Here is a 10,444-nt window from a genome sequence, read left to right as displayed (position 1 = left end):
CTTGGATAATGTGGTATAAATCAGTTGGTGTTGCATGCGGGCCACACGGCGCAGCCTCGCAGCCTTCAGCACAGGCGGGTCACCGCCCCGCCGTGCAGCCGCCGTGCAGCCGCGTCCTCCCGGGACTCAGCGGCGCCTCGTCCGCTCGCCTGCCGCGCCGAGTGAAGCGCTGCGCGGCCAGCGAGCCGCCCCTCACCCGCCGCCTGCGGCTCCCACTACCGGCGGGAAAAGAAAAGAGCTCCGAAAACCACACACACAAGCCGGGAGGATATCTGCACTGTGCGCCGCGGAGGGAGGGAGGGAGGCAGGGAGGGAGGGAGGTTTGAGTAAGCGGTTTTCTGTTGTCTGCTTTTCCCCCTTCGGAAGGGGAAATGCAGCTCCGCAGCAGAGCCCGTCTGAAGACCGCAGTTCAGAGTGCAGATGCGTGTTTCACCCGAGGCTTCCCGATGCATTCATATTCAGGACATACAAATCCTTATCAGATGTTGGAATAAGCTGCAAAATAATTTTCCACACACTCTCCCGAAATTACTGTTACTGTATTATATTATATAAAACCCGTTGTGCATGTTCAGAAAGCGACCAGTGGCTCTACAGCATCCATTTACGGTGTTTTTAATGTAGGCTTGCATAATGTTGTTGGATAAATTAAAATACCTGCAGCCTACAATGGAATTACGTTAGGATAAAGGCACATTACACATTAAATTAGATTATTTTTTTCCGTGACCTCCCACAATAATATTTTATATCATCCATATACTGACTGGTAGTCGGCGTTTCCCACCACAATATAACTCTAACTATGTTTTTATATTTTACTTTTTTCTTTTTGTCTTAAGTCCATCCTCCTCTCTGCTATGGCGACCTCCAGTGTGTTGTTTTGAAGACCATTCATCGACCACAGCAGCCAACTGCAGGGAAGCCACATGACCCACACAGAAATGCACTAAATTATGTATAAATTCAATTAAACTCATCTAGAAACCCCCACACCCCTTTGTCCCCTTTGCAGTTGGATTTTTTTTCTCTTTGGCTTTAAAACAACATCACATGTTCATGTTGTTTTAAAAGCATGATTAGTCTTAACTGTGGTACAAATTTAACACATTTATTTATCTATTAGGGCAATCTCTCCTTTAATGACAGGCTGTTCGGAAATTAAAGACACACAGGCACGAGCAAAAAGTTCACATCCCACCAGGACAAATTAAAAAAAAAAAACAAACAAAGAAAAAGGAAGCCTATACTGTATTTCCTGTATTTACCATCACTGAGAATGGGCTCCGGGTGAAGAATGAAACCATTATGAGGACAGGTGGTGCTGGCAGAGATGAATGTAACCTTGTGGGGTTATAATGAATGTGACGGGATACAGATCTGAGATGAGATCTGGTTCGATCATCAGGTAAAAATAGATCAGTCAGAGGCAGATCATTACTGATAATTACCTTCAAATGGACGTGGGAGGTTCTATTAAATAAGTCCACCCCTGGTTAGTGATGGCAGGTTGAGGGAGCTCTGTGTGTGTGTGTGTGTGTGTGTGTGTGTCACAATCGTATTAAAAGTAAGAGTGGAAGAGAGATGTCTTACTTTAGTCATTGCTTCTTTTTGTTGTCAGATTTGCTCCACCTGTGTGTGTGTGTGTGTGTGTGTATTCTTATGATTAAACACCAGGAAAAGAAAAAAAAAGCTGCCCACACCTACTGAAAGGGTCGTCCTGAGCAGTTTGAGGGATAACTGCCTTGCTCAAGGACACCGCAGCGGACGGCAGGGAAGACACTCCTGTGGAGACTTGAAGCTGATTCCCAGCAATCAGAACATCGCAGACACTGAAGACGAGTCAAACCGCTGCTGCAATCACGATAAACGAGCGAACAACAAGCATGTAAAGAGACCTGGGATTTCTCCAACGGCAACAGCTGTTAAATGGTAAAGACCCAGTGTGTGTGTGTGTGTGTGTGTGTGTGTGTGTGTGTGTGTGTGTGTGTGAGAGAAAGAGAGTCCTCCCCCTCCCCTGTTCATCCACCTATCAGCAGGCCTCATTTATTATGCAGACTGGAGACCCCTGGGCTGGAGAGGAAGGCTAGTGTGTGTGTTTTGGAAATGGTGGTGGTAGGTGCTTACATATGATGCCCACAAGAACACACACACACACACACACACATAGCTGATTCAGTTTCTTTGCTGTGGGGATCAGGGTGCTGAGAGAGGTTTAAAACCTGCAGCGAGAGAGAGAGGTTTGTGTGTGCAAATGATCACACACAAACTCTGATGACTGAAATCTTAGTCCATTAAAACAACACTGTGGTTTTGTTAAGGGTTCATAACAGGTAAGTCTGTGTGTGTGTGTGTGTGTGTGTGTGTTATTTGAACATGTGTGTAAGCAGTCACACAGACCTTGAAAAACACACACAAAAGGAGCTGTGAGCAAACCGCGAGTGCATCTGTGGACAGATCGAGTCGCCTTAATACAAGATGTTTAATTAATTTGTCACAAAAATGACAGAGTGAAAAAACAGATGTGTCTCCTACAAGACTAAACATGAAAGGCAGAGCTTTGCCCCGTGAGGTTTATTTAAGCAGACACATTAATATTTTGACCGCTACAGATCTGGAAATATGATCCATTAATCGACCCCCCAAAAAAAGATGTTTTATTTTTTGTTTTTTTTCCTCAGTGAAGCTTTGGGCTTTAATGCTACCACAAGCTAAACCCAAATGTTCTAGTGTTACAGGGATACAATAATTCTCCCATGAGGTAAAGCAATTTGCGCTGGCACAGTAAGTGATGTAAAATCCTGTCTGGTGGTGGAAGGTTCTTGGTGCATTTACTCCAGTAGTAAAACTCTGAGGTTTCCTTTATATACTCCACTGTTTTTCAGGGTGTGATTCTGTCATTACATTTATTTGACAGCTATAGACATTTTTCAAATTGATTTTATATTTAAAAACACATGACGAGCTTATAAAATAAAACCTTTGTGGCTTTGTGGCGGCTTCTAAACACAGACATGTCCAATCTAAAGCTCTCATTGGTTAGAAAATATCCAATATGTCATAACAAAACAAAAATGATGAATGAATCATGAATCATCTGATCAATTTTATCAGGTGACCCACCTGAGGGGTCTCGACCCTCGACTTGGGAAACTCCAGTTTAAACTATCGTAGTGAAAGTCAGCTCCAACATGACCAGAAAGGTTAAATTATCACTACAGGAGTACTTTTACTGTTGATTCTTTTGGTACATTTTGCTAATAACACCGGCAACCAGAAAACCAATGAAAAGCAGTTTTGTTTTTTCTGGTGTACCAAACACTGATTATTCATCAGCATGAACAGGTCTCCTGATGCTGTTGCATATTCATCCAAAAGACCTTAATACTGTGTACCTGAGCACATTCATATCTGTTTATCTCTGGCTGCGCAGAACCCCAGCAGATCCGAGTTACACAGGGACGAGGCTCGATGATCCGCCCTGACACACTATACGTGATTATATATGATTATAAAAGAACCTACAAACCGTATTCCCACAACCGGGAGGTATTTTTGATATTAAAGAGTAGTATTCTCCATTAGTCTCCCTCAGTCCAAGCTGTTGACATGCATTAGTGGCACAATTATAAAAGCTGCAGTCTAATCTTTTAAAAGTCCCAGGGTAATGTTGGAAATGGCCAGAGGAGAAGGGGGGAGAGGGGGATGGAAGAGGGATAAAGGGAGGAAGAAGGGGAGGAGAGAAACTCAATCTAAAGCACCAGGTGCACCTTTTGTCGACATAATCTCCCAACCCTTGAGACCGCGCACACACTGGCCAACATATACAGCCTTTCATACGTACACATGCTGCCTTTTCGACTGGGGGATTTGGATCCTGGGTTGGCTCTGGTCATATGTAAAGGGGGAGTCTCAGGTCAGTACGCTGCCAGAACAGAGTTTGGTCCATTTTTGGTTTTTATTTATTTAGATTTTCTTTAAACCACGCTTGTGTAATAATAGGAGAAGACCTTTAACTTTGCATCGTAGATACTGATTTACGACAAACTGACGCTGTGCACAAAATTACAGTCAAAAGAATACCTGTGCAGATCAGTAGGAACCGGCAGGAAGACAAAGAGAACCTCAGGGGAAACGCTGTGACATGTGAAAACCCACATGTGAATTCAGAACACATGTGCTCCTCACACACGAGTGTTTTCATGTGTGAACCAGCTTCATGTCGTATTCTCGTACCGAATGTTCCTACTTAACATAGAAATAAAAATCCGTGAGTTTTTCTGCTTTTTTAAACATTGCAGTATTATCGCTCATGTGAACCTTAAAGATCCCCGCAGGCAGACATAAAAATCCTCTCAAACACCAAAGCTTCACAGTTTAACAGAAACAAATGTCTTCAGAGCGTATTGACCCAATTTAAAGTCGATCTACTTAATTTTGTAGGAAATTCAAAAATTCAAAATGGCTGACTTCCTGTTGTCTCACATGGCTTTTCCCCCAAAAGAAAAATAATTACTACAATAAAATCCTTAAAATGGCACCAATTCTTTCTCCATCATTAAAAAATCCAGTATATGTAAATACACAAAATATTTTTCATTTCAAAGTTTAACTACTGGACACAAGGCGACTTCACTGTAAAGTCACTGAGGACTTCAAGTTTCCACATCACACTTGTGTACACTGAACAACTTGTAAACTACCTGTCATGTCGAAGGCTCCGCCCTCTTGCAAATCAAATCAGCGAGCACAGAGTAAATTTACTGGGATGAATGTGAAAACAGCCTCACGTCCATCACGGGGAACTCAAACATCCAACTTTAATTTAGTAACACGTTAAACATTTATGCAAAGTACGTGGACAGCTAATTAAGGACGAAACACACCGTAATGTAAACAGTGAGGAGGACATTTCTCACGTGTTTGTCCACATGTGACGAATGTGTGTGTGCGAATGTTCGACAGTGTGATCTTAAATTAAATTATCTGTACATAGATTTAATAAACGCTTACTCGTAAATGTATGTAATTGTATATCATTATGTAAGTTTAAGGTACAACTGTAGACAAATACATAAAGTGAGTCTGTTTAACGGTGGAAAGGACACTGTCTCCCTCCTGCATGCAAACTGTTGAATTCATAAGCAATAAAACACACCCTCACTTTGTTCAATGCACTCAGGGGTTTAGTTGCCACAGACTGACAGCATGGAGGCTAACGTTCGCTAACAATATCAAACTTTACTTCATAATTCCTCACATTTTAGCATCTTCCATCAGCCTGCAGTCGTACTTCATTACTCCCACTATAGTGTGTTGTAAAGCGTGTGTCTGTTTGGTGCCTATAAATGCTTAATAGGTCACATGTAAAGAAAAAAAAAGTGCTGGTTAAAAATTTGCTCCAGAGGTGATAAAAACAAAATTCTTAAACCATAACCTGGTTGAATGAACTCTGTGTGTGTGTGCGTTGCAGCAAACACGACCTGAGCTGAGACACACAGTGAGCCTACAGACATGTATTGATGCCTGTCAATCAGTCCGTTGCCCTGAACACAGAGGACAAGAGGGAGGGAGACAAAGCCGTGCCTTTAGAGTAGAAACGGTTGTTGTTGTTGCTGTTGTGCACCTAAGAGCCTGAAATGTTGAAAACCTCGGATTGCACAGAAACACTCTTGAATAACAGTGCAGTGCATGTTAATCAGTGGCTCTTACTGCAGTGGATTTAAGCAGGCCAGGCGCCCCTTGTCCACAATCCCTCACCCGTCATCCTTTAAGCTCGACCCCTAAACTCCTGTAAAGTCTCAAGTGGGGACGAAGCCAAGGACGGAGCAGGCTGCTCATTGTGATTTAATCTCTCTCTGTCTCTCTCTCTCTCTCTGTACTGCCAGAACAAACATCAAATATGGCCTCCTTATCAGGCCCGCCCTGCTCTATCTATCTATCGCCAATCAATATCTGCTATTCTGTGTGTGTAGGCTTGTATGTATGTATGTATGTGTGTATGTGTGTGTGTGTGTGTGTGTGTACATGTCTGTGAAACAGGTCTCAAGGGCTGCGCTAACTAAGGTCAAAGATCAGCTATAACCCTCCAGCGTGGAATGACAGATGTGGCCGGAAGAAAACAAGATAAAAGACAGGGAGGGGAAAGAAGAAAGAGGAGCTTTGTAACAGCTTCGTGTGCCCTTAACAACAGATCATAAAAAAAAGTGTTGTTCTTATTGCTTGTGTTGTTTCTGCAGCAGGTATAACTTCGCCTCAGGCCAGTGGCAGATCAGCTTACCTGAGCGACTGTTGGCCTTGGAAAAATTAATTGGAAGGGCTGAATATCAAGAGGCGTTGGCTTCTCGTGCTTCCGGTGTTGCAGCGAGAGGAGATGGAGATCCGACTGTTGTGCCGAAGCCTTGACCACCTGGTTCAAACATGCATGAAAACCATTTTATCCCCCCTGCATGGACATCAATTTACATAGGAAAGAAAGTAAGTGTATGCACATGCATTTGGGGTGGGAGGGGAGGGGCTCCTGAGGTGATATGACACTCTGTCTGAGCTTCTATTCACCATGAAACAGCTCCATAAAGCTACCAAAAACGCTGCCAGAGTTGCAGCCAGGTTGTAATAGCTGTGAGAGAGAGAGAGAGAGAGAGAGAGAGAGAGAGAGAGAGAGAAGGGGGGGTCCTTTGTTCTGTCAAGGACTTAACACAATCAGAGTGTACAGTGTGTCAGGAGCGCACAGGCATATATCAACTTCAATCTCTTTTTAATGAAAAATCCTGCCCTCTCTAATATGTGCAAATTAACCTCTTCTCCTCCCTCCCTCCCGCCCTCCTCCCCTCCTGCCGTTTCCCCTCCTCTCACCCTCTCCCTTGCAGAGGCCCCTCGCTCCCTCGCTCCTCAGTCTCACTCTCCACCCTCTTTTTTTTTTCCTGTCCCCTCTTCTTCCTCCTTTTCGCTTCACTTTCACCAGCTTTTCCACGCCCGTCTCATTCCGAGGTGGAAGGTGGTGGCAGGAGAAGAGCGGGAGAGATTTTGACAGAGATACACTCCCGCTCTACTTTAGCTTGTTGCTTCAGCCACCAAACCTCCCCAGAGTAATTACCTTTATCACTTAGTTGTAAAATTTAATCAAAAAAACAAAGCAGAAAAAACATCCCATAGTCAGTGTCCAGCAGGAGGAGAAGCTCAATTAAAATTCAGCCTCCCTCCTGCTCTGCCCTCTTTGGTTTCCATCTCTGTCTCTCTGCTCCAACACACACACACACACACTCCGAGTCATGCTATTACCCTGATTATCCTGATGAGTTGGTCAGATCCTCGCCTTCTCATTCTGTCCATGCTGATTGTAATTTAGAAATTACCTCTAATGAGGAATTTTTTAAAAACATGGCGGCTGCTCTGTGCTGCCAGTCCCACGCCGCTCCCTGCCCTAATGGATTTCCTGGTATGGAATCCATTTTTCCCCCCCTTTCTGCCCTGCAGGAGGTCCTGCTAGCTGGGCCTTCCCTCCCTCCCTCCCTCCCTCCTTTGCTCTCACCCCCTTGCATGCCCTCACCCCCGCATCCCCTCCCCCACTTCACTAATTGGGGCGACTGGTTTTGGTGAAAAGAAGTCATAATCATTGTTTCTGCCACTAATTTAAGTGGTTAAGTGTACGGAATCAGCTCGCAGAATGAGGAAATGAGTATGATTAAATTTACATTTTTTTTTATCTTAACAGCTAAAGTGCCAATTTCCTTTGTATGGTTTTGTTAAAGTTAAACCCCACATGGTGCACAATAAATGCACATGTTGGCGTTTTCGTAGCATCTCAAGAGAGATTCCTTTGTTTTGTTTAGTTCATATATTTTTTCCCTTTAAGTAGTATTAGCCTTAAAGGCAGTGACTAAAATTAAAACAACAGCTTTTCACAAGCTGCTTTTGTACATCCCAATCCTGTGCTATGAAAAAAGAGAAATGTGCCTTTAAAGCCTGACCAAAAGAGCTTTTCCACCTATCTTCCCTTTATCTTTTTATTGAGGAATGTGATGCTTCAAATGTCTGAGGAATATACTTTTAATCTGGTCCTGTTAATCTCACTAACACCTGTATGATGTGTGTGTTCTTTGTTAGTATTTTGCAGAAATGAAGGGGGGGGCGCACGCACACTCACACGAGCACGCATGCAAATCAAAGCCATCAACAGCTTGTGATGAAGTGAGACGTCGTGGCATAAACAGAGTGTGCCGTTACCATGGAAGCCACTTTAACCTCACAGGCCGGGAGAGACAGAAAAACACAAAGAGCCAACGAGACAGGGAGGGAGTGACAGAAAAACAGTAACAGACAGACAGACAGACAGACAGATATTTAATAGCTTTTCAAACCCTTCAGAGGTTTTTCGCTTGTTTCCTCTCCCTGGGAAAGAAATGCCATGTTTGTACAGGAAGAAAAGGAAAAGTTCCTGTTGTTTAATGGCCAGTTGATCATTCACAAGTTGAACGAGCACATCACAAATCTGCTGAAGCTGAAGCACGGTGGCTGTTGGAGAGGTTTTGGGAGCCACATCTGTCCCTGTTTTGGTCCCGCTTTTTCTTCACAGCCGTTTAGACTCTAACTTCAGATGGCCTGTGGCAACGTGTGTTTTTGGAGCGACAGCAGTTTTACGCTCACAAGCGTTGGTTAATCGAAGCTGCTGAACAATGCACTAACTGGGACAATTAAGCTCCATTGGTTAGGTTTTAAAGCAGCACGTCCAAAATCCTAAAATTTATTGCTCCTTTAGTCGGACATCAGTTTGGTAATGCTCTAGAAAATTCTCTACCATCGCACACGCATTTTACTTTATGAGGAGAGCCATAAACAAGATTTAAAATTCACTCAGCTAGAACTGGAAAATATGGCTGCCTGCATTTTTCCCCATTGCACTGAACATCCACTTCACTTACCAATTTATAATAATAAAGCCTGTAGCAGGAAATTGAACATAGCAACCTGGTCATATGACGTCAGACAGGCCATCTGAACCGAGAATCACAAGAAAAGGGGTACTCAAGATATGTCCTTTAATTTGGCAGTGATGTTAATGACAAATTTCTTTCCTTTATACTTTATAAATGATTCATCTCTGCCAAATGGAAACCTTTATCCATTTAGTCCATCTCATTTCTCTCTCAGACATGCAGAGCTTATGTAACTTCCACAAAAAAAAGAAAAAGAAGAGGAAATTTGCTTAGATGCTGCTTCAAAATGTTCCACCATTGTTGGAAATTCAGAGCAATGAGAGAGAATGTGCACATGTGTTTATGAAAACATGATTTATGTTAAGTGCAACGTCTGTCAGGTCAGTTTGATTGCAGTTTTGCATGTCAGGATTTTTTTATTTTTTTGGCTACACAGCAGTTCTTCTCCACCTCAGAGTGTGATTGTTGCCGAGCGAAAGAAGCAACTAGACTCCATACCTTCTGTGAAAAGGTCAGACAAGGGAGGCCGTTGTAGCCATGCTAGCTTTCAAGGTTTGCCAGAGAGGCTACAGGAGGTAATCAGAGGAAAATATGTCCTCTCCTCCTCCTCTTCTTTTAGACCTCCATTAGACCAGCCTGCCTCTGTCTGGGAAAATTGATTTTCTCCCTCCCATCCTCCTCTCCTCTCCCGTTTCTCCTCGTTTTTTTTTTCCTTCTTCTCAGGTTCCATTTGAGGCTTGTTCATCCACTCTCAGGAGCAGTTCTGCGAGACAGAGAGAGAAAAGAGACTAGTTAGACCACGACAGGTTGTTCACACATATACTTACCCACCCCCAACAGCACCCGGTGGGGCTCGAGCCTCGTCTCTGTCATGTGCACAAACCTGCAGTGGGTTTGAGCTTCTTTCCTTCCTTCCCCCCTTTTTTTTATCCCTCTTTACTCATCCTCATCTGCCTAATCCTTTCCTTCCTCTACTGTTCCTTTTCCGTCTCTTCCTCTTTCTGCTGCTCTTCCACCAGTTGTCACACTTGCATCCCCACCCTGCCTTCTCTCAGAGCCAAGTCTTGGATCAATGCACCATTGATTTTCCTATCAATGAACATTAGTATGGATCAGACTGCTGCTTGCACTGCCCTGCCCCTAAAACTACACACACACACACACACACACACACTCACACACACACACACACACACACACACACACAAACATGCATACATGCACAGTTGCCACAGGGACCTTAGATTTCATCACTGCTCAAATAAATAAATAAATGAATAAATGAGGACGAGTCGGGTGCTGGGTGAGAATAAAGGAGGGTGGGATTGATAAAAGAGAGGCTCTAGTTGAAAGCACAGGAGCCAATCAATGAAAAGTGTGACAGAAAGGGTAGGAAATTAAATCGGACTGAGCAGAGTCAGTGTTTGTTTCTGCGTAAAGGAAACAGCCACAGATTCAGTCAGACCAGCAAACCAGCTCAGGCTGTTGCTAATGGCCGCTGATCAGGA

The sequence above is a fragment of the Scatophagus argus genome, chromosome 18 (assembly GCF_020382885.2).
Source record: "Scatophagus argus isolate fScaArg1 chromosome 18, fScaArg1.pri, whole genome shotgun sequence".
Taxonomy (NCBI): Eukaryota; Metazoa; Chordata; class Actinopteri; family Scatophagidae; genus Scatophagus; species Scatophagus argus.
Note: the sequence above shows the minus strand (reverse complement) of the source record.